The sequence below is a fragment of the Cyphomyrmex costatus genome, unplaced genomic scaffold, assembly GCF_001594065.2.
Source record: "Cyphomyrmex costatus isolate MS0001 unplaced genomic scaffold, Ccosl1.0 scaffold43, whole genome shotgun sequence".
Taxonomy (NCBI): Eukaryota; Metazoa; Arthropoda; class Insecta; order Hymenoptera; family Formicidae; genus Cyphomyrmex; species Cyphomyrmex costatus.
The window spans coordinates 886,320-912,000 of NW_017278534.1; the positions used below are offsets into that span (position 1 = coordinate 886,320).

General features: G+C 37.3%; 1 protein-coding gene across 2 annotated transcripts in view; it reads left to right on the forward strand.

The window, feature by feature from the left end:
* The first annotated feature begins 39 nt into the window (after nucleotides 1–39).
* The window catches only part of LOC108777355 (PTB domain-containing engulfment adapter protein 1), a 35,230-nt gene continuing 9,588 nt past the window's right edge, over nucleotides 40–25,681 (forward strand). Inside the window, exon 1 of one of the 2 annotated variants that reach the window (XM_018544219.1) lies at nucleotides 40–165. The gene's annotated coding sequence lies outside the window, so the exon portion shown is untranslated. Of the gene's footprint in view, nucleotides 166–15,335; nucleotides 15,479–25,681 lie in introns of those variants that run through there. The other variant, XM_018544217.1, reaches the window with a different exon arrangement.

Sequence of the window (25,681 nt, forward strand, 5' to 3'; positions counted from 1 at the left end):
TACATTTCCTCGTTCGCACTTTGCGGTGTGCTGCAGTTCGCACTTTTCGCATTGGTGAGTCGCGTGTTTGTCCGAGCGGGTGGATTGGAGTTCTCCGTGGAAAGCGGCGACGTGCCTGACCAAGAAACGTCGGTCACTGAGCAACACAACGTTCCGTCGCGGCCGGTAAGTGAAAACATAACATACATTACGCACAGCGGTGTCGCGCGCTTTCGGGTCTCCGAAAGAAAAACAGAATTCTTTGAATTTCCCTTGGGTACCCTCGTGTGTAAGTCTAAAGTGAAAAATGTCTTTCGAGGAGCACCGTGCGGAGCAGCATCCGACTTTCTATTTCCGTATTTTTATACGAGGAGAGACAAGCGTGCGGTTAACTTAACGGTGGAGAGAACGCGCGCGCAAAGGTCGAACCGTCCTCCTTCGTCGTCGGTTTCCGAGGAAGGGTAACGCGCAAGGTGCGTGTCCTCGCGATCCGGTCCGGTTGCCTTCTCCCGTTCGTTCTCTGTTTACCGCCGGCTAGTCTCGCGTTTGATCAAAGACCGGCCACGATCTTGATACAGGATCTCTCGTGGTCGCGCCGTGCGCGACACCAAAACAAAGTTTTCGCGGTTTCGGGAATCGAAAGATTCGAAAGTAACGCACCCGGTATGTATCCGATACCAGATAAAGATTCTACAACAGAATCTGGTCACAGTAATTTTTGTCAAAACAAGAGTAACACGCGTTCTACGATAAGTCGTTATAAGTAACGCTTTAATTCTTAAGCCGTAAGAAATCAACCGGTCACAGTCGAATGTGAGAATAATAATCGACTGTGGTTAATCAATTTTTTACGGCTTAAAACTTAAAGCTTAGGTAATGACTTATTGCAGAAATCCCATAATAAATAAAAAAGGAAGAATATACATTGTTTCTTATGTATATGGCCGGTATTGATAGTCGATTCTTATTTCAAAACCATCTTAAGCAATGTCTTAAGACGCTAATGCAGCCTTCTGATTGGTTTGTGAGACCTCAAGACTGAACTTAAAACGGTCTTGAATATAAGAACTAATTATGAATACTGTCTCTTTTTATCTATGCTGTACTTTATTCTAACTTATACTGTTTTAAGCAGCGTATACAATGGAGTTTTAAGACTAGAAACTTAAGCTTTAAGCCGTAAGAAATTGACCAATCATAGTCGATAGTCCTCATGTTCGATTGTGATTGATAAATTTTTATGGCTTAGGGCTTAAAGTTTAAAATTACGCCTTAAAATCTCAATGTCGACGTCACTTTATTCATGTTAATTTACTAAAGTTGACAAAAACAATAAACTAATCAAAAGTTTGCCATCTCGTGATCAGATTTTGTTATAGAGTCTCTAAAGCTGCTTTTAAGGGACAACGTCGCCCTATTCTTCTTGACATTCAATGAATAACAATGATAAAACGACACTTGTATTATTAACTGTGTCTTTTGAAAGGAAAGAAGCTTGAATTCACTGTAGGTCTGTTTTGTTAGCTCAACTTCTTTGACAATTTATCTTTTCTCCTTTTTTCCACGTCTACAGGAAACCCTACATTTTACATTGTAGCTGCTTTCCTTTTAGGAGACACAGTCGGCACAACATCGTTCTATCCCTAAACATCAGAGAGAAATCTGAGAATGGACATCTCTTTTTTGTGTACCAAACCTCGTAGGATAATGTCTAGGTTTTTGTGATTCTTTTCTATCACGTGGATTAGACAAGAATAAACAATCAAAGTCGATAATATAATAACAAAGATAGAATGACATTTGTGCTGATTGTATCTCCTAAAAGGAAAGCAGCCTATGTCTCATAATCTGGATCTACAATAGATGTTTTAAATCTTAAGCCATAAGAAACTGGTCAATTACAGTAGAATGCGAGAAGAATAATTGACTGTGATTCGTCTATTTCTTATATAGTTGAAAGTTTAAAAATCTATTGTAGAACCGACCTTACTGGAAAGCCGGAAATCCGGAATTGTGCCTCGCTCCGAATCTGTTTACCTACTCCCGTGTTTATCTGCTCTCGAATCGTGTTTTTGTTTTTCATCGTGCGCTCGCGAAAATTCCACAGGAAGGGTGAGGTCGAAAATACATTCTCGGTCTTTGACGGAATTGAACGAAGGGTCTGTGCAAGTGCACGACGTAACCGTAAAGCGATAATGTAAGCGGCCTCGCGCGATCAGGTTGAATTTCTGATGTTGCGCATAGCGAACTGACCCAAGGACGTCCGTGGAAACACTCGCACGCGAGTGTCTTCAAATGTCAGAAGCACTTTTACAGTAGGATTCACCATCGCTTCTGCTCGTCTTTTTTTAACCAATTAGATGACAAGAGAGAATTTAACGGGTCCTGTCAAACGATCGACGATCCCGTTAAAAATATTAATTTTAACATTTTTGCGAAAATACATTGTACGGCTTTAAGTTAAAATTAACATTTTTACGATGTTTTGGTTACGTCGTCAAAAATAGTCTCAAGCACATGATTGTCGTTTATTATTAACCCTTAGTACATTTTTTTTTTATTCTTTATCAGACATGATGGGTTAATTTTCATCATTTTAACAAATACATAAACATTATTATTATTAAGTTATTTTTACGTATATTTTTACGTTTTTAAGAAGAGGGAATATTTATAAAATTGTACATTTAATAAAAAAATTTTATATAAATACTATAACTAATTACTTGATGCTTCTAAGTTTTTGAAGAAAAAAATGTACAGGACACGAATAATCCAATCGTGTATATTAAGGTTTATTCATCGTTTATTATTATATGCACAATGCCGTTCCTTGAATATTGAAAAGGTTAACGACGCGCAGATAACGTTTCGTATCGTACAAACGCCCACTCTTTGTCCTGTTCGTGACTTGTTTCTGAAATCGTTTAAAATGCGATGTATAATATGAAGAAAGTAATCAATGCTGTGATTATTCGAGATTTAGGATTAGCTATCTTTGTTTAATTTGCAATCGTAAATATTGACCGCGTTTAGCAGAATGTTTATTTTGTCTATTTTCTATATTTTAAAAATATTTATCTGTTTATTTTTCAAATGTTGACACTTCTTTCGCACTAATTGAATTATACTTGTAGATTTGGGGGAATAATAATAGATGTAGTCAGGATTTTATTCAGGGGAAGCCAAATTAGTTGAGACCGTAGAACCTGAGAAGAAGAGTCTCTGTGAAGTTAGCACCTCAACTTTAAAAATTGGAAATTTTAATAACAGTACTGCTTGCACCCGCAATAGTTCTAGAGTTCCTGGTAGGTTTCATCAATAGTACTGTTGATTTAGGATAAAAAATTAAAAAAAATAAAAATATGCGGCGCTAACTTCGCGTGGCACCGCAAGATTTGAAAAAGCCGATTTTTATGACGGAATCTCACAGTACTCGAAGAGTACTACAGTTCCTGATCGGTTTTAGTGACACTCCCCACCTTTTTAATATGTTTAAACAATTTTTCGATCCGCGCGCTGGCACCACACATCAAGAGTAAAATGCCTCCAAACAGTCAGTACTGGCCGACTTTTCGACTTTTTCCGACAGTACTACAATAGTTCCGAAGAAATATGCAAGTGTCGACCCGAGTACTCTTCGTTTAATATGTTTAAATAATTTTTTAAGTTTTCCGCTGCCACCGCACGTCAAGAGTAAAGTACCCCTAAACGACCAGTACTGGCACTGTGGGTATGTTGAGTTAGCACCCCAACTATAGTACTCAGGAGTTCTGATTAGAATTCCCACTTCCTTTTGACGAGACGAAGAGTTCCCTATAATTAATAACAAGAGTTCCGCTCAATAAACATTTTTTTTACATTTTTTAAAAATAGGGTGCTAACTTTTTATCGAATTTGGAGGTGGAATAGTTCTGAGCAGCTTAATAGCTTTAATTTGCGATTGCCTAGAGTTCCTGATATGTAAAAAAAATTTTCGAATATTAAAAAAACAATTAAAAATTTTTGAAAAATTAATTTTTAGATACAGTAGTTCTGATTATAATTCCTGCTTCTTTTTGACGATACGAAGAGTTCTCTATGATTTTTAATGATATATGCGCTTAATAAACATTTTTAAATAATTTTTAAAAAATGGGGTGCTAACTTTTTAACGAAATTCAAGGTCGCATAGTTCTGATCAGCTTAACAGAACTATTTTGTGAATACCTAGAGTTCTTGATACATAAAAAACATTATTGAAATATAATAAAGTTTAAATAAAATAGTAGAAATCTTTGAAAATTTTTTTGAGAGTACCCAGTAGTTCTGAGTAGCGTTTCTTATAGTTCTCGACGAGTTCTATCGAAAACTGTAAGGTGAAAAAGCGATGGGACCAACGGTTTGCAAGATACAGCGACATTTGTCAGAAGATCAACAATTTTTAGAGTATATCTCGGAAACCATTGGTCCAATCGCTTTGAGCCCTGATACTTTTCGACAGAACTCGCCGAGAACTGTCCAGAACTCCGAACAGAACTACTCGGTACTCCCAAAAAATTTTCCGACGTGGGACTTGGAAAAAAATTTTTGATCAAAAATTTTTTGGGAGTACCGAGTAGTTCTGTTCGGAGTTCTGGACAGTTCTGGACGAGTTCTGTCGAAAAGTATCAGGGCTCAAAGCGATTGGACCAACAGTTTCTGAGATATACTTATTTAAAAATTGTATGATCTTACAAATTTAACAAATGTCGCTGTATCTTACAAACCGAAGATACGTATAAACGGATAAACGTATATCCGGTTATTATACGTTTAAGACGTTTTTCCGATCTGGAAAAATTTTAAATTATAACTGTCATCTCTCTCTTTTAGATTCTCAGAAAATCTTTCTATAACACTTTCATCTCCAATTCATTTTTCTTTCTTTTTTTCGAAAATTAATTTCTTGCGGATAATCATTAAGCATAATTCGTTTAAGCCGTTTTAATCATTTTTATCTTTCTGTAAGATTTAGAGAAAGAGGATCACGAATCCCGGCTACGAGAATAATCCTGATGAGAATAATCCTTAGCGAAGAAGACTTCCAAGTTGCAAAATAAACATTCTGCTAGTGGTTATTAGTAATCGAGTGATAAATTAACAAATTTAATATTTAACATCAAATATATTAAAAAAATATATAAAAAATTCCAGTTTCCTGGACATTCTCGTAAAATAATGGAGTGTATTGTTCGTGAAACGATGGGAAAAGTGAAGAATCCGTTGCTGCGAGTCCTTCCTCGCACCCGAATGAACATTGCTGACGACGATAACTGACGATAACGGAATTCTTCGAAATACGGTATTTGCGTGTCGCGCGTGTTAATCAACCGCTAATGGTTGTCACGCGAGCCATCTTCCGCCGAAATGATTGATTAATCCCTGCTTTCAATTAGACGGGAATTAATTCGTCACCTAGTGCGTGGAAATGAGTAATACTCGGCGTTTGCACCACGGTACTTATGGCCCGGCGACCGTTCGTCGCGTGCGTGCGTGAGTGTGCGAGCGTGTATATGCTGGTCGACGGTAGGCTAACAAAAGCGACCGGTTTAATGGCTAAGCGAAATGGCTAGGCGAATCGACTTTTAAAGAGCCACCCGTTGCACACTGCACCGTACGGCGGAAGACACATTGATACGAGCGAGGAGCAGCCGGTGCGTGCGTTGCTCGCAGGCAAGTAGGCAGTCAGGCAAGGTATTCGAACCTGCCATTCCGACAGGACTTGATGGCGTCACGTCACAGCAAATGTCCGCCGCGAGTCATTCTGCGCCGTTCTCTCACCGTCGTCTAGTTACGTGTCCTTATCACTTTTCTCAAATAGTCCGTGAACGTCAAACACGTGCGCGCGCGTACCAGTTCGGCATGACGTGACGTTAAACTAGCGAGTTCACGGGATAAAAGCGAGAGACGAAGTTTCCTTCGCGAAGCGCCAGAACTGATGTCTTGAGTCTACACAGAGAAAAGTTTTATATACATATATACATTTACATATATTTATTTAAAGTTAATATATATTTATAACTTGATTTACTGTTAAGCTCTATAATGATGTCTGTAATGATTACGGTGGTCATATTTTTTTAGAGAAAGTAAAGGACAAACTGAAAAGTTTAGGACTTTATTCCTAAATATTTACTGTTTTGTATGACTGTAAGAAGTCTGTGCATTAATGTCTGAAATTTTTTCTTACGCAGTATATCTGAGTTAACTTCTAAAGGCATAAGTCGTCGTATCAAAATGACGTCAAAATAACTGCGCGCAAATTTGATTATTAGAAGTCACTTTTCAATCAATTGATTTTGAATCACGACTCACTTGACGTTATTGTGACTTTGTTGTTCTGCTTCGGCTATATAATATTGCTCTTGCATGACACTAAATTTACCGGTTGCTTTTATAAACATTTGCTCATTGATGCGATATTATAAATATTGAAATGCTAATTAGAAAGGAATTTTTTCTATAATATATTAAAATAAAAGACAAAATTGAGTTTTGAAAAAATAAATGTAAAAGATAGCTACTTGAAATATATAAAGGACTGCCTTTTACGATAAGAAATATAGGTATCGTATAATTTTATAAGTACAAAAGGAAATTTCTTTTTTGTGCTTTGTATAATTTTGGGACTGAGAATTAATGACTCGTCGAGTTCTTTTTTTTTTCTTTTTGGAGCTTAATTATTTGGCACCTTTGACCACTTCAAAAGCGATTTCAAAGCACGAATCGAATTTATTTGAAGAATCTCTGAATACCAACATTCTTTGTCATCGAATACGTGATGCACTTGAGTCACCCGGTATAGGCGAAGGTAACAATTTATTGCAAAAGAAAAAAGAAGGAACCGCGGAAACGCCGACTGTCAGACGGAGGCAATTTGTTCTGCGGATGGCGAAATAATCAGCATTTTAGGCGTTATCGTGACGTACGATAATCATGGGAGACGGCGGCGCGTCTGGATGCACTTCGATGACACGCACCGGACGCTGCGGAAAGGTTTGCCTAGTTACGACACTGCGAGAGAGCAGCAGGAAAGCGGTAATACCGCAAAGGAACGGTCGACTGTTGTTTTCGTTTCGCTTTGTCCTCGTATTCCGGTGCTGCCTACATATGCGAGCTACGTACTGTGAAATGTCATTAGCCCTGAACGGAGGGGGCGTAACAGACCTCACGATATTAATTTAGTTTTAAATACAGCTGCGGATTTAATGCCTTCTAACTTATTAAAGAATGTCTGAGATGATTGTTTAAATGTAAATAAATATTTTACCAATAAATATTTCGCAGGCAAAATTTATTTAGTAAAAATTGTTATTTTTGGGAATAAAATTTCCGTCGACTAGTTCACAACCTCATTCGCAACGGATCCGCTTCCCCCTCTTGGGGGAATAACTCGCACCTGCTAGAGTTATAAAGAACATTGCAGTTGCTTGAGGCAGGTGTCGATGTATTCTTTTGTTTTTAGATTTAACACCAGAAAGTTCCGCGCTAATAATCCATAATAATTCTTGCAGAATCATGTCTTCATTCATTCTTGCGTGATGCAATTTTATATAACGCGATAATTTCAAGGAAGTTTTTATACATTTGTATGCCAATTATTATCATTAAGAGGCAATGATGAAGTTTTTGTTATATATACATACTGACATGTACATTTACATTCTGTTCCATCTCTGCGATAGTAACTCGAGTATTAATGAGAGCACTAAATTCTTTCTAAGAAGCTTCCAGGAAAAAAGGAAAAGAAGTCTTTTTCCGGTAGTCATCATGTTGATATCATATCAGTTAATATGTGGTCGCACTATTCGAAGTAGTTACAGTATTTGATAAAGCGTGAAACTGTGTAGTGCTTTATGATGCACTGTATATGAAGCGTGGAAAGCGGTATCGCAGCCAAACCTTTAGATAATTCTATCTCGGACGTTGTCGTTGTGCGCGTAACGGTGCAGGCGGCCCCAATAAGTCACCCGGTATATCAAGAGAAAAAGAGAGAAAGAAGCGTTGACCTTCTGTCGTGTAAACGACACATGCCGGTACACGAAAATGCGGGCGAAAAGATTCTCAGGTCAAGAACGTGGGGTTAAAGGTTTTCTGTGATTGACAAATTTCTTCTCGAGTTTCTTTGATTGAATTTATGGTTCAGATATCGCGAAGATAGTTCACGGTCGTAATCTGTATATCTGTTACAAATCTTACTCAGCAAGGACAGCAGAACTGGATTTCCAGCTGCAATTCAAACAAGTTTGAGACGTCGCATCATAACAAACTTCGCATTATGTCTTAAAGAATGTTATGGTGTTTATTTTTTATTAATTGTATTTATTTTTTCGTTTAGTTAATTATTTGTTTTTTTTTTTAATTATTTTAACTAATCGATTTTATTTTTAAGTGCTATAACTTTGTGTCGCTATTTAAATTTGTCATCGATCAGAATCGACGATTTGCGATTGAAACAAGGTGCGATTTTTTTGCACACTCATCTGGCATTGAATAGATTGTGATTGATTGATGAATTATTGGTTCGTCGTGTGTATGAATATAAGTTGAATTGGCGAGCGACTGTCGGTATCATCATTTTTCATATTATGAATCTATGCAAATACAACACGGGTGTGCCGCGCGTGACGAGACGTAAACTCTTTTGTATCAGGTAATTGTAAAAATGTCCGTAAAATGCAACGTAACGCCAAGATCGACAATCGCTCGTAAATCGTGTTTATTCCGCTTATTAACGTTTGACTTGCATTCTTTGAGTCATCTGCGAAACTCGCGTGCACGATTCGTTCACTTGTATAACACAAATTTTTAAAAAAGCATAGTACAAGTACAATGTAAGGAGATGTTAGACTATATATTTGTCTATATATATCCGTAATTATTGTGCATATTTTATACAAATGAAACGTGCAAAATAAAGTGGTTACTAGAAAAGCGCATATGCATAAGGATGTATTCCTGGCAACTAATGGAATAACAAATTGAGTTTAATAATGGCTTTATTGCTAAATGCAATTATAGCTGATAAAAAGAATAATATATACGCGTTTTACATATTACATTATGATGCTGGGAATTAAAGAACGAGACGTGAGGAATGCCGAATAGGAAGTTGATAATTGCAGCGTGACTATCGGTTTCTTTAGCCAACGTGTTCCATAGACGGAGAGAATCTGTGTCTACACGCGTGTCCTGCACGCAGGAGATGCGTGTACGCAATATGCGTGCGTCGCTTACTGGCGAGGCTTGTCGAGTGCACGTGAACTGCATTCCACGATAATTTTATATGCTCTTGTCGCCGCGCTCTTGCTTTGATTTCGATGTTCCGTGACTAACAATAAGCTCTTAACTCGTACGAGAGATTGGAGCGTTAATATTCTGCGTCTCCATATTTATATCGCTATTTTATATAAAGCCTTAAATATAATAAAGTAAAAAACATTTTGTATTTGTATTGGAAATATTTTTTTTAGTGTTAAAATAATTCAGTTTATGAGCAAGTGGATAAATAAAAATAATGCGTTTTAAAACTAAATAAATTCTGACATAATTGAATAAGATATATTAATTTAACATATAGCATAAATGTTAGTTTTACTAGAAAAAATGTACTTATATATATAGTTTGTTTATGAATTGTGTTAGTATTATCTTTTTATATTAATTTTTGAATATAATATTTGTGTTATTCTCTATAATATATTCATCTTATGTTCTTTATTATTTATGTTTTTTAAATTAATATAAAAATTTGAGTGAACACGTGAAATAAGTTAAATTTAAAACAAATTTTTAAACTGTGAGTTTTATTACTAGTGTAAAAATTTAAGAAATTCAAAAATTTTTCCATAAATTTTCCACAACTATATTCTTAGTATTATATTAAGTTTTTTATTTCTGAATATTTTTATTGCATTCGCGGGATTTTCAGGGTCGTATACGGATAAGCAAAGACGCGATTAAAGTTGGAAAACTGTCGTCACGGAAGAGCTCGTCTTTTCCCGATAGTCTTTATTCGCGCATTGTCGACGCGGAAATTACATACCTCGAATCCATCAATTTTATTCCACCAACTTCTTGTTCTGCCCACTGTTTCCGTAATTATCATCTACGTCACGTTTGATGATACGAAAGTTTCGCTCACTCTTCGTGTCCTCACGTCCATATTTTTTTAGTTAAATTAAATCCATTATAATTGACTAGGAAATCAATAAATATCTATCAGTCAGATCCAACGACGGAAGTTCTCTGTTCTAGAAATCTATTCAGAGATCTTAAGTTTGTTTTTTATTCCTGCACTCTCTCTAAACTGGTGCAATAGGTTGAAATGAAATAAACGTTTATTTTAACTTACTGCACACCAATTCAAAGAGTGCAAGAAAAAACAGATCCCTTTGTTTCAGAATTATTCTTGTTCGAGACACATCACTTGTTTAAAAGAAAAATCGTCTGCCACGTGCTTCGTCGATCATGATATGCTATTATATGCCGCGATTTCAGGTTACATAACACATGTATCTTTTATATCGCAACAGTACGTTATGTACTGTAGTATTATTACATTGCAAACAATTTTTCAAGCAACACGATACTGAATAATTTGACAACTCGACTTTCCGCTGTTGATGAGAATTTCACACGAAAAGTACACGAAGGTACTCTCTAATCAATTATATCTGGAGTGTATTCTAAAATTTTAAAATATGCAATTATTTTGAAAGACATAGGCAATTTTAATATTTAAGAATAAAATTTCACTTTTCAGATCGAGATTCACTCCAAGAGTTCTAAAGAGTAAATTAAATCAAAATAACGTAATGAGATTGATAAACGAATTTGTTAATAATATTATATGAATAAAAGAAAAAGAGAGAAGTAATATTTAAATACACTTTGCAAATGTATTTAAATATTTCGAACATTGGACAGCTCGAGATATTTTAAATATCTTAATTATATAATTATTCGAAAATTTGTTATACAATTTAATCGGTACATCTGCTAGAAAGTTTGAACTGATACAATTATTCCAAGTGTTTATTCCAGTTCCGTTCCACGCTTGGCGCGTTCGCGACGATTACGCGGCTGAGGATCGCGATTTCATGCCCATGCGCGCGATCCGCGCGTTTTACACGAACGTCATTACGAAAAATGAAAGTGTAAATCGAAGAGCAGGAGAGAAGTCACGGGAGAAAAACGCGTTCATCTCGATTGCAATGTAACACGGTTGCACCGATATCGCGCGATTCCCCCGCTATATCTCGTAGCCACCTCGTGTTTTTTTAATTACAACGAATTCGAGAGATACAATTTCACTTGGACGTTTATCAAGTGGGCGTATGTGCGTGCGTACGAACAAATACATTTTCCAATGCACCTTTTTTACACTCGCTCTCACGAGGGCGTATCGCGGCCGCCAGGCTTCGATCAATCGTGCGAATTCCAGAGGAATTACGTATCATAATTATTTCTCACGTAATAGAGAATACGACGATCGAGTCACCGACGTGCATTTATTTTTACGATTAACACTCGGCCGGCCGTTATTATGTAAAGTGAATGTGCACACGTGTATGTACGCATGTATGTGTAATCGTTGTTCCGTTACTGTCAGGCGCACTGCAGTGCTGCACAATGCGATCGAGATCTTTGATTGAAAAATGTTGATTTCGCGGAAACTTGCGGGACGATTCGTCGGATCGTGAAGATTACGGTACACATCTTTAGTATCAAATTTAATCTAATTCAAGTCGTTTAATTTGAGTCTGTTCTTATATTCAATATATTGTCATTTTATACTAAAACAATGATTAGATATAATACTATACAATTTGACATAACGATGTGACACTTAAAATTTAATCATTGTTTTAGTATAAAATAACGATTTATTGAGTAGGAGCGACTTAAGTTAAATTTGACACTATAGATTTAATAATGTACACTGAAAAAAATTCGATGAATTTCATTAAATATATTTGTTTTAATATTATTTTTAAATATTCTTTTTCGGAGAAGGTCTCACTACGAATGCTTCAAGTATTTCATTGACTAATCAGAAGAATTTTATAAATTCACATGTTTGCATTGAAACAAAATTTACTAGATTAAAAAAAATGTTTATTTAAATAGTATTAATTATGTTATAAATATTAATTAGTATTTATACTTTATTATTATATAGTATTTATACTTATAGTATTTATAATTTATGTTATATATTAATTATGTATACTAAATATTTACTAAATATTTATTTGGTACAAGAACCGTTAATCTAAATAGTATAATATTATTCAAAGAAATATTTATTAAAACTTAGTAATTTTTTTTTGACAGCTCCGAAGTTTTTTTCTTTCATCGATGATATGAATGGCGGATATATACGTGCGAATCGAAAGATACTTTCCCTACTTTCGCGTGCCGCTACCGTCTAAGGCGGCTTTTAGTAGCGATTGGGCATTGTCCGAGGTGACCGTTGTTCGTCATCGGTGAAACCGAAACTTGAGAAAGTTCCAAAAAGATTGACGAGACGCGAAAATCACACGAATCTATTATATACCATCGTGAGAAATCGAGCCTACCTACGAGTCGTCTCGCAAATATTGGCCGAAACGGAAATGAGGAACCAAAACATTAATTGTGCAACCGAGCCTTTCGTTTGATTGTATAATTAATGAGGCGAAGCGACGTACGGGGTGAAAAAAAGAGACAAAAAAACCGGTTTTCCGCTTGGATGCTGAATCACATCTGAAACCTGTCTGCATTTAATACACCTGGCCGAATGTGCAAAATGCCATAACGTTTAACACGGTGTTTTGTTTGGAATTATCGCGTTTTTTTTTTTTTCGCACCGTGCGAATGGCGCACAAAAATCTCGAATGTTTCCGCAACATTCGGCAAAATTCACGAAACGAAGCCGGTTTCAAGCGTGATGATTATAAAATCATTGATTTTTACTTTCATAGCGGTGAAATTGACAAACATGGAATTTTTAATCGGTTATCGAAAATAATTGCCCCGATCGAGAAGAGATTTTCGCAATTATTTTATTCCTATATGATACTAAAGTACAAAACTTTTCTACGGTATACCTATACATAATCGTCCGAGTTCGCAAAGTAGGTAAATAAAAATAAATAGGAATTTCCGTCAGGATTCCAAGAAATTTCCAAGATGTTTATAGACTGTTTTTAAATGCTAATTAAGAGTAACAAATAAATCTTAGTTATCGCAAATATTTATAGCGAATTGTTTTATTGCTCACTTCGCAAATCTCGTTAATGTTAGGCATAATGATTTGTGATCGTGGTTTTCCCGATGTAAAACCGAAAAGAAAAACACGTGGAAGGAAAAAGAGAACGATTTATTATCTCGCATTTACGCGGTCACGCACCTTTTGCGTCATATACGCGGAACAGCCCCCGTAATTTCGCAATTCGGCATTATTTTCTCACAAATGGTAGTTGAATGCGCTGATATAGCGTGCGCTCATAAAAGAGAGACACCGATGTATACGTGTCTCTGCACTTGTATGTAACGCGGGGTCACACTCGTTGCGAATGTTTCGCGTTTATACGGCGTAGAAGTGCACGTGCATCCTGTCGCGAAACCTCGCCCTGAATTTCACTTGTATAGGCTTCTGCAAAATCCTCGGAAGAAATATTTGCGGATTTTTGCGCTGCCTCGACCATCGGGAGAGAGAAACAGAACGGAATTTCAGCCGAGGAGAAAATTTTGTTTGCTTTCCAGCGAGAGATGACATTGTATAACATGGTGAATCGTTAATTGTTTGCCAATGTTAAACAAAGGCGATACGTATCGCTGGAAATCATTTATCAATCCCTATAGGGAAAACTCGTATTTAATTGCCATAGTGCATCCTGCAGCTGCAAAACCGCGGGGAGCGGGACGCTTCTGCATTCTGAACGAGTCCAGACTCCGATGACACGCGAAAGTGACGGCTATGTTTATTCGCGGCAATTGGCGCGCGGTTCATTCTCCCGTATCTATAGCGCGGTCGGGAATTGAATTCGTCGAGATTACGTGCTAAAGGTTTCAGTCCGTGCTCGGCCTCGCGTAACAATTCGCACTGACGGGCTATGAATAGAAAATGGAGTGTAACTATCGTCGGCCAATTGTTCCGAGACGATCACGCCGCGCGCGGCGCCGGTTATCCTCTTATCTATTTAGCGCGAAGGGACGAAGATGGATCTTGGTCGTAAGAATACGTTTTATACCCGTTTCTACCGAGATAGAGAGTTTAACTTTAATCTTGATTCGACTGACTTTTATTTTTTTTTTGTTCTACATTGAACAAAAATTACTCGATTTTAATTAACATTTGTTCGAATAGTACTGACTAAAAATTTATTCGGAGTAAACATTTAGTTAGAACTATAATTTATTTAATTAAAAAACGATACTTAAATTTATGGTTCTTGTATCAAACAAATATATGTTTACGTTTAATAAATATTTAGTTGGTATACTATTTAAACAAATATTTATTAAAATTTCGTAATTTTTTATTTAAGTGTAAAAATTAAAAAAAGAGTTAAGCGTGAATTGAACCGAGATCAGAGTTCTACATTGGTAGAAATGGACATTAGTCTCTCTCTCTCTCTCTCTTTCGTCTCCTCCTCTTCCTTCTCCCTGTAACAACCTGCTGCAGCCTGCGATGGAGGACGGACAAGCTCTCGGCAGCCGTGGCTGGTACCGCCATCCTCTCCTATCCCTTCTCATTCTATCGGATCATCTACCATCAACGATCGCGCTCACTACTCTATTCTACGAAGAGACCCGGCGCGACAGCTCTCGGTCGACCAGTCCCTCTCGATCTCTCTCTTACTCGTTCCAATGTTCTTTCGTGCAAGTACCTATCTCGAAGATACGAATTTTCTATCCACTCTTTCTCAGACTATTTCGCGACGTTATACCGTTTTCCTCTCTCATCAGAGATGGAAATTTCATTATTATTATCCGGCGCGGCGTGGAAGGAGCGCAAATTCCCCGCAAATAATCTCGCTCAATTTGCCGCTTGTTTAAAATTGTTCTTCTTTGCAATATGCGAGAGTATAGAGATAACGAACGGATCGCGGGGAATAGGTGGATGATGAGGACGGGCCGTGGCCCGACCGTGGCTGGTACCACCACCCGATATCAGCCTCCGTTTCACCGAATAACCTAGCGGCGGGCGATTCGACTCCCACGACCAGCTGCTCGAACATCGGCCGCGTTCGTTCACGCTCGTGCGCGTTCGACTCTCCTCTCTGCGTCGCGCTGTTGCATCGCGTTCGTACGGCGCTCACTTCAGTCCGCCGCGAGCCGTCGGGTCGGATTTGTGATTTTGTTCCGCAAGCATCGACCCTCTTCGAGTTGTTACCCCCCAGCTCGATTTCCTGCGCGAAGTTTGGGAATGTATCCCGCGCGACCTCGTTGAATGTCAGTGAGTCGTTCGCACGAGCAAGAACAACAGGTGAGCGGACTTCTGCAAACGTCGACTCGACCGAATAATAACTTATTTATAACAGCGTGATTTAATATCGCGCATGTCTTTCCAAACAATGAAAACGGTGGAATTTTTATCTTCAATTCACTTTTTGACTACCTCACAACTTTGTACCGTTTTCATTTATTTAAAAGAATCGATTACTGGATACCGTGACACGGATGATAATATTTACATTATTTATATGTATACATACAAGATTATTAAGATTTTTTGATACTTCAACGAGTAGATAGAATCTACGGATTGTGTTTTCGTGTCCAGATTTATCATTAAAATGCCATCATATTCCGTGAACATTACAGTTCACTTCACTAAGAGCGAAGATTATTGAATTGCTCGAAATGAAGTGAGTTGTAATGTTCACGAAATGTTGGCATTCTATTAATGAATCTGCACTGAGAGAAGTGTTTTGTTTGCATATGTGACTTACAAAAACCTTCTTCTTTGATTCAAAAATGTTGTTGTTTCAATCAAAGTTTGATTAGAGCGACAACATTTTTTAATTAAAAATAAGTAAGGATGTTTTTGCAAGTCACGTATCGTACGAAATATTTCTCTCTCAGTATGGACACGCGGAGATCAGCCACGAAACGCACAATTTTCATATATGAGATTATTGTATATTTTATGTAATATGATCATCAACGAGCAATTTACCATTGTGCGGAGCCGCGAGATCGATGTTAAAAGATTATTGTTTCAAACAACGCCGTGATTACGCTGGTTGCTGTGTTATCGACATCCTGCTTGTTCGCGTTACAGCTAGAGATAGTCGCGGACGCACGTCATCTGCACGTGCGAAATCTCCTTGATTAGATTTAATTACGGAGGCGTAATTCACATGGTGCGCCAATTCGAAAGTCATCGACACGACGTGCGAGCGCGCGAGGTGGTGTGGGGGTCCCTTCGTTCGTAACGCCGAATTAATGTCGAGCTAATTTCACGACACGAGATTAGCAATTAACGGCTATAATTATCCGTTTCGTTCTCCCGCGAAATCGTTCGGAAAACCACGGTCGGGCTTGGAGAACGTATAGATAAAATGGGTTACTCCGTTCTCCGCGCGAGTGAAAACGCGCACGCGGCCGCGATCGAACGCGAATAGAATCACTTTCTTACGTTCGCGCGAGCTTGATCGTGTACGAACGATCGTGTGTATATGAGCGCAGGATTCCGCGGGGAATGAAATCGTAACGAGACGGGCTTCGCTCGGCGCGGCATGGCTTTTCAGTGAAATCCGCAAATTACGAACGGGCGCTCCACTTTTCCTTAGGCGCCTCGCCGTTTCGTCGATTACTTTCTTACGTCGAATAACACGGTCGAGGGCCTCCCGCCTCGGATCGAGATCGATCTTCGACATGGCCGGGCGTCGCGAGTTTCTTCGCCATTAAAGGTCTTTACCCCGTTTGCGCGCTCTTGAAGTCCTTCTCCGTGATGGGCATTAAACGCGAGTTCCGCGAGTAGAAATTATCGCTTTATATAGAAGTCAGGGTCTCTATTAGCGACCAAACAATGGCAGTTCTACACAATCGGAGAAATCGGGACTCGTCTATAATCATGATGGTAAATCACGCAGCGCAGCGGTACGAAGTATTTATGCCTGTGATCATTTTCATTGGTCATCTATTTACAATACATTATCCGTAAACTGTAGTTAGAGAGACAGTCTTAGACGTATTGAAACATCTGGCCAACAGGTGGTTGTATTCTGAGACGATGGATCTTTGAGAAAAATTTATATATTTATATATCAAGGTATATATAGTATATACTTTTGAGGTATTCTCTAAAGATACCTTGATAATAAATAAGAGTAGATCCCACTTTTAAAGATTGAAAATTGAACCATTTTTTTCCAAGATTGACTCAATTTTCATTCTTTAAAGTGAAATTCGATTCTAAAAAATTTAAAAAGTATTTAAGTATATTACGAAATTTCAGTTAAAAGTAAAATAATTTACAGACTCTCAATATTAAGGTATATAAATTATAATATTTTAAAATATAATATTCTGTCTATATATAAAATTTCATGTTATATTCATTCTTTTTAAAATTCATATATATATGCATGGATTTTTATATTCATTATTATTTCTTTTATCACAATCTATTAATATTTATTACAAAATTTATTTATATTTATTTTATTATGATGATAGATCAACTTCAACGCGCGTCTCACCCGCGCATTATTCACACTATTAATTTCATTCACTCTAAGTGGACCGATTTAAGCAGCTATATATTTATCATAATTACGTGCACTTTAGCCGCCCAACATGCTGATAACGGCACATTGTCGACAATAAATTCAGCGACAATTAGCCGTCCGTAAAACGTTAAACATCGCGCTTCTCCGGTAGATAATGACTTGTTCCTCACCCCGTTTCTTGGCGAGTGCAATTAGATGTAGCTACTGGGAAAGTCTCTCGCAACATCTCGGAAGTAACAGTATCAGTTTTTACAAGGTCGTCTCGTTCCCCGGTTGCCCTCTGGGAGCACCAAAGGCCGCGCTGTTCGCTACAGTGTGTCTCAAAGTTACAAGCGATCGTTCTCAGACTTAATTCTAATTGAAGTGCATCTTTGTTGGATTAAATATTATCAATTGAATGTAGAAAATAGATACAAACAATACATCGGAGCATATAATCTTATTTTCGAGACGATGATAACAATGCCTGAACTTGGACTTTTAGAATTCTCTCGTTTTCAAACGAATTTTATCTAACTGTTTCAAAGCTTGTTCATTCGTTACACGTATGCATTTTAGGAATACATCGTAACGTAAATGGTAAATTGTCACGCATAATTTAGCACATGTTTGCAAGAAAATGACGATACAAGTTTCGAGCGAATCCATTTTTTTATTGTTCACACAAGATTGTTAAAGAATGCGGCACTCGTGCAGCTTGATGCAGCTGAATTCGAGGGCATTGGACGATTTTATCGTATGTTATTTTGACTTTTCATAACAGCGGCGAGTATAGTTTGTGATGCAACGACGCGACAAAGATTCCGAGCAAAGGCTATCAATTTGCTGTTATTTTTTGACGCGTATACACTCAAAAAATATTAAGCGCCAGACAGTGTTAATTTCTTGAAAGATTCATGGCAACCGAAAGTTCCCGATATGACAAACACGTGTCAAAAGTCAATGATAATCAAAGTTGATAGAGATTGAGACCGAACACGACGTGACTTTTATTTGACAATTCAACCGTGTCTTATCTCCTCGAGATGATCTAGCTAGGAAAACAGAAGATGAAAATATCAAACGCGTGTCAAATGAGCGAAATTTAAAATACACTCGGATATGAAAATCTTAAAATTGTATGGCTCGTCCGATCGTGTTTTCGTCAAAGTCAAAACTATCTCTAGTCCTATTTACATATATTTATGTGTAAGTAACGACATACTCGCGATACAAGACAAACAGAACCCGATTTTAGAGAAAATTCTGTAAATCTACGTAAAAGTTTTCCACAGTTTTATCTCAAAGATACGTGCGTTATCGAAAGACAGAGTAGTATTTTTGTGCTCTATCTCTGAGAAACGTGGTCGTCTTTTCTGATATAAGGTATTTGTCTGTTTCGATATGAAAATACATATTATGGTAGATACCATTTGTGTGACACTTTAAATATTCAGTCAGAAAAATATACGCTAGATAATTTCTATCCAATGTAATTATCTTGAAGTTTATTTTTACTCGCAATTATAAAGCTCAAGATTGAAATCATTCACGGAAAGAATGATTTTGCTGAAGTAGACTTAAACATTTAACGAGATATATAAATTTGAAAATAATTTTGTTAGATCATCAAAATAATCATGTAGGACGTTCAAACTATAATAGAATGTCAAAACTTTTTGCTGCACTGCTCATTACATGCTTGAGCATTCTATATATTATTACTTTGATACACACCAAGAGAAATGTTTCATATGATATGTGACTTAAAATTTTCTCTTACTTTTTAATTAAAAAATTTTATTGTTCATATAAAAATTTGGTTATTCTAAAGTTTTTGAAAATATTTCTGTCAGTGTAATTCTCTCAACCAAATATTATTTGCAAATATTATCTATTTAAATTTTTAGATTCAGCAAAATTGTTCTTTTGATCGTGTTAGAATTAAAGTGCAACAAGTATATGGAAATTCCAAATTATATTCATCAATTAGCACAAACATATATATCTCTATTGTCGTGTCATGAGAAGTAATTTATATTAAATCGGCACGCACCTAGATGCACATGCGAGTAAAGCAATGCATACCGACAACGATTCTTTTAAATAGCGTTCACACGAATCTCGTTTTTATTATTAACGCTGCTACGATTGATCTATATATGTACGATCTTCTCTCAGACACACGATTGTGCGGAAGCGGAAAATTTTCCGTCGGTGCATCCTGTGCACGTAATGTATACAATAGAACATTTTACGTTTGGTATGGGAATATTAGACGCTTCTTTTCGCTTGTTACCTGGGCATTGTACCCACAATATATTACTGGCGTAAGCGCTGTGGGATAACGCGTGCATTATGTTTAGAGGCAGATGTAGAGCGAAAAGAACAAGAGAACACGTTGTTGCGCATCGAAATGCTGAGAAACGTAATGAACACAGCTGGTATCGAATAACATTAATGAGTCGAATGAAAATAGGTCGTACATACATAAGATGTAAGTGTTAGGTAAGGAGATATGAAATTTTTGCGAAAGTGGCAACGCGTTTCTTAATCTTCCAGCAGTTAACTCGCAACAGTCGAGAAAAGTAGTACGAATTAAATAAAAATGCATTCTTTCTCAAGGGAAAATTTCTTACGACGGAAGGAAGGTTAAAGCTGGTCGCGATGGTTGGCCATGTGGGTCACGACCCACAAGATTTTTTTTCTATAAACATCGTAACGCCGAAGGCGTCACAGGAACCTGGGAGAAAGTGCGATCGGCCATTTTCTAATTGACCGCATCCGCCGGAAAACTAGAGTTTATCTCGTTGAACGTCATAGTCATTCTGTGACGATTAGTATGGCCCATGGATTCTCGGCTAATGACTCGCAAAGAAACCCGCGCGCACTTAATGCGCTTTTCCACGTCATCCTTTCTATGCAAATCGAATTTTCACTCGCACACGAATCCGCGATATCTTTTTGCGGATCTTTTTGCGTTCCGCTCGCCGCGGATCGCGCTCGGAGGTTTGCTTTTATTTTTCGAATGAAAGTCCTCCAAGAAGGAACGTTTCCAATAATAATCTCTCGCATGACTCTCTCTCGATATGCCACATACGTAAGAAATTGAACTGTATTGCAACGAATCGTCTTTTTTTTATGTGTTACATAGAGATACACGTCTACTATTTTACATTATTTACTAGATTTAAACGTTTTAATATATTTAACTCTTTTGTCTGTATTAGAACTTCATTAAGATACAAATTTATCAAAAATTTATTTTATTAACCCTTCGAGTGTAATTATATGTTTATTTCCTTTATATCTGCGATCAGGATTTTTTATACAAGCGAAAATTTCGCTGTCAAATTTCACCCTTATTTTTGCTTAAATTTTAGATTTATTAAATAAAAGTTTGTAGTTAAAAAAATTATCGGTAATAAAGATGTTGAAGGTAACTCTGAATTTTTTCGAAAGTCTAGAGCAGTTAAAAACTTGGATTTCAAAAAATGATTCAGATTGTAGACGGGAGTAAAAATATGTAATTGCAATCGCATGATTAATATATAATAAATTTTAATTAAATTCTTGTTTTATTGGAGTTTTAAGTAGCGGCAAAATTTTCACTGAAGCAAAATCGATTCCTATTTCGCCATAGGCGAGAGATGCAACTTTTAATACGCTCTGTACAGCGCTTAGGATGGTACTTCATCAATCCGTCGTTCGACCGGATCTACCATAGGCGAGGCAGAGATTGAATTAACAGCGATACTAATTGACTACCGGCACCGCCGATGGGTGGCCAGCAGCTGTAGCTGTGCAGCAGTAGAGAGACGCGATTGTCTCATTGACGGTGGGGGAGTTTCACCTTGAACGTTATGCAACTCACCGCCTCAACATACGCATGAGCCGTATACACAGGGTTAGATGCACGCTGGGTGATTTCACGCCTATGTCCTGTGTGTTTAACGGCCGTCTAATGGTGCCAGTGTCGTTGAATAATTACAAATTCCGCGAAAGCGTTTCTCTCGTCGGCACGTCGCGCTTTTCCGCGCGCGGAACTGACGACGCGATAATACACGAAGCAATGATCGCACAATGGAGCAATTAGACGAGCGACACCTAAGGCGTGATTAGAGATCAAGATTAAGATTGTATTGGAATTTAACCAATCAAAGCAAAGTTCATTAAACTTGAGATTGATTTTCTTTCTTCTGATTGGTTCAATTCCAATCCAATTTCAATCTCTAGTCTGATCACGCCTTTAGGCCCGTATCAGATTACGCATTGAAGATTGAGATTAAAGCTTGAAAGATTGAAAAGTGACTGAAACAAAAGGAGCTAAAATTTCTTTATCCTTATTGGTCAAATGTCAATTTTTAATCTTCAATCTTAATCTTCAAGTCTGATTTCAGCTTTACGTTTGTTATTAAATTTTTCGAAGGAAGGAAAAAACCTGGTCCAGTCGTGGACAAATCTTGAATATATCCTCGCTCTCAACAATAGTTGGAACTTTACTATAATTTTTCTTTCATAGATGGGATTCCAAAGATTTGTATTGCGATATAAAAACGTACTCTCTAATTTCTTTGGAGTGGAATTTCTCTCTAAAGAGTGAACATTGAATCAGTCTTGAAAAAGAGTGGCTCAATTTTCTTTTTAAAAGGTACGTACGAGTCACTTTAAAAGTTTTAGAGATTAACATTGCGATAACAAGAATTCTATTATAAAATTATAATTAAGAGAATGCAAAAGCTGCGTAAAAGACCGTCGAAAGGTTTGGTGGACGGTCGAAATTAGCAGTGAAAGTTGTTGATATCTAAACTCGGAGGAAACGCGCATGATTATTCATTATTCATGACGTGAATTGTACACGGTAACTATACATTTTAATGATTTGCAAATGGGCCGACGATTTGAATGATGTCAAAAGCGTATTGGTGATGGAATGCATTATAAGCGCAGCAAACAGGCACACTTATTACCTCTTCGATGTGTTGATTCTTAATTATAACTATTATGAGTTATTTAGATGTAAATTCATAATCTTGGAAATTGTTCAAATTAAATTCACAACGGGATTCAGATATATTAAAGCAGAACTTTGTACTAATTGCATTCCTCTCTTATGCCAGACGAATCGTGTTTCCTTAATTATCTATATTGAATACCAATGAACTGGAATTGCAATTGGTAATTTAATATTGTTGCACACTCCCGGAAGCACTTCTAACCTTACGTTTGTCTGTGGAATCGAGGATAACAGCCCGATTAAGAAAATGAGATATAATAACAGCCTCAACGTTTGAATCATAACTGAAGGTTCTCAACTTCTCGTTGTTTCTTCGTTCTCTTTCTCTTTTCTTTTTACATTATTATTCCTTGAGAAATGATGTTTCTTTCTTTGACACACACGTTTCGTCCTCGGCTATTTGCTAGACTTGTAAGCCTTTGTTAGCTACTCACTGCGTATAAGAACGAAGTTCGACGTTATAAATTAAAAGATTTTGTATGATTTGTTTATATGGTATATTTCTATGATTTAATTATGCAGCATTCAATTTTCGCATCATTTATCATTCGGCTATTTTTCACGCTTTAAGTGACATAGCGTCATTAACGTACATATCGTTATCCTTGAATTCAATGCGTCTCATAATATCACGTGTGGTTTCAACAACGCGCGTACGATGTTTATTTGCATACGTTCTTGAGATGTGGCGCATCTTTTCGATCGAATGTCTGATAGATTATCTCGAGATGATTGTTAATATCACTTGTGATGAGAAATAGCATCTCTGAGAGCATATACGATTTTGTTTTAATGATCCTGTGTATTTGTTAAATTTTGCAAACACATTACCAAGTCACCGTTCCGCCCCAAGATTTGTATAACATAAATTTTAAAGGCATTGGGAACAGCGATTAAACAGTAAAATAAAATGAGCGCGCACGGTCACTGTCAATTCAAGAGTTACGATGACTAATTAACCTTGACGACGCATTTGAACGAATAATACGATCCGTAAACCGCGAGAATGGCTTACACACCAAGTCGAAAGTTTGGAAAAATGATGCTTTAAAAAAAATTGATATTTTTGGGATTACTTATTCTTAAGACAGTCTCTGATTAAATATTGTAATAAAAAAGCATAATGTATTTAATTTGAACGTTGTATGTACACTCTAAGCAAAAAGTTTGGAATCATTTATTAAACATTTTTGGAATTACTCAAATGTACTCGTATATAATGTGTTGTTTTAATAATTTAGATCGAACAACTGTTACTAGATCTGAAGAATTATTGTTAAAAAAACACATTGTTATTAAGTAAAGTAACTTCGAAGCGTCAGTTTTTTTTCCCAAACTTTTGGAGTGTAAATAATTTTTGCTTTTCTCTCCATTACAATATTAATTAAATTTTCTTCAGCTTTTCTTATTTTTAAACATTGAAAAAATAATTTCGACGTACATTTAAATCACATTTAAGATCACGCTGTCGTAATGCCGGTTGCCCAAGAGCGCCGTTCGTGTGAAAACGTTTCCCTCGAGTGCAGGGCCTTTTGTATGACCACGATTTTTCTTTGTGTTTCCGGCGAGTGGCGTCGAGAATAGAGGATCCTTTCATTCGTGCGTCAAGACACGATCGCCTCACGTTCTCTGACACGAGGAATTTCGATGTGCTCTTGATGCTCCCGTACGAACGTCGCTCCCTATACGTTCGTGAAAGGACCGCTATCTATTTGCCTCGCTGTACATGTCATGCATGTAAAATGTAGTATCGTGCGTGACACGTGGTAGTCGTAATATCTTTTGTTGGTCTCGCGACGAATAATTGAACGTTGAACACTTCCGGGTAAAACTAGAGACCCCTCCAATAAGAATTTGAATGTGAGAGAGCCACTTTTGATTAGACCGCTATTTGACAATTCCTGGGAGAGAGAAAGAGAAAGGAAAAGAAATAGTAAATACATCCTTTTCTCTCTCAAAGATTTTTGTTAAAACTACTACTCTGCATGCAAAACTGCGACTCGTGTCCAGACTATTTTATTGGAGGGTCTCTATAGGTAAAAACGCGAACTACGGAAATACTTAACATTTCTTTTTAAATCTATGGATAATTTATTCACGTTTGATCGGTGAGATCGGGCACTAGAAAGAGAAAAAACATTCGTCTGTACACGGGTCTGTAACGCGCTCGTCGCTATTAATAGATAATTACGTGTCGAGGAAACGCGACTAATCACCGTTCTCGATTATTGCCTAATTGTGGCACGCCGATACCTTGGCTTGGCGCAGAAACCGATACTTTCTATCTTTCTTATCGCGAAACGTCACGGATAATCTATCCGCGGCGGATGTAGGCGCCCGCGAGATATGCCTCTCGTGTGCGATCTTGCCTTCGCGAAGTTACTATCGCGCCTATGCGCGGTCATGCATGACGGCACGACGGCGGCGCGAGGGTTCTACTTTCTTCGATGGCTTCTCTAGAATCTCGGCCCCATCGGACGTTAGTATACGCAACGCACGCGGGTAACACGCGCGTCATACAACGTCGGGGCTTATGCATTTAATAAACGCAGCCGAGTTCGCTTTCGCGTAATAAATTGTAAGGCAACTTTTCCTGCTGCGAGCTAAATCTTAATGGTACATCTTTACGTTATGAAAGCTCCGCGAATAATAACCAGCAAGCAACTTTCACGGTTCCCACAGGGGAACTTGGAGTGCTTGCGAGGAACTTGACGATCGTGTCAATCAGAGGGATAATTCAACATGTAACGTTAATGAAAAACAAAAAGTGTGTAGGAAAACGGCGATGCGAGAGATCCAGAGGAAAAAGAAGAAACAACGCACACACACAGTGCTTATTATATACATATACATGTCGGAAGTATTTATTAGGGAAGTATAGACACGTGTAACATGCACACGTGTAGTTTTCTATCTTATCATTAACGTAACAAGTACAAGTCCGTGAAGAAGACGT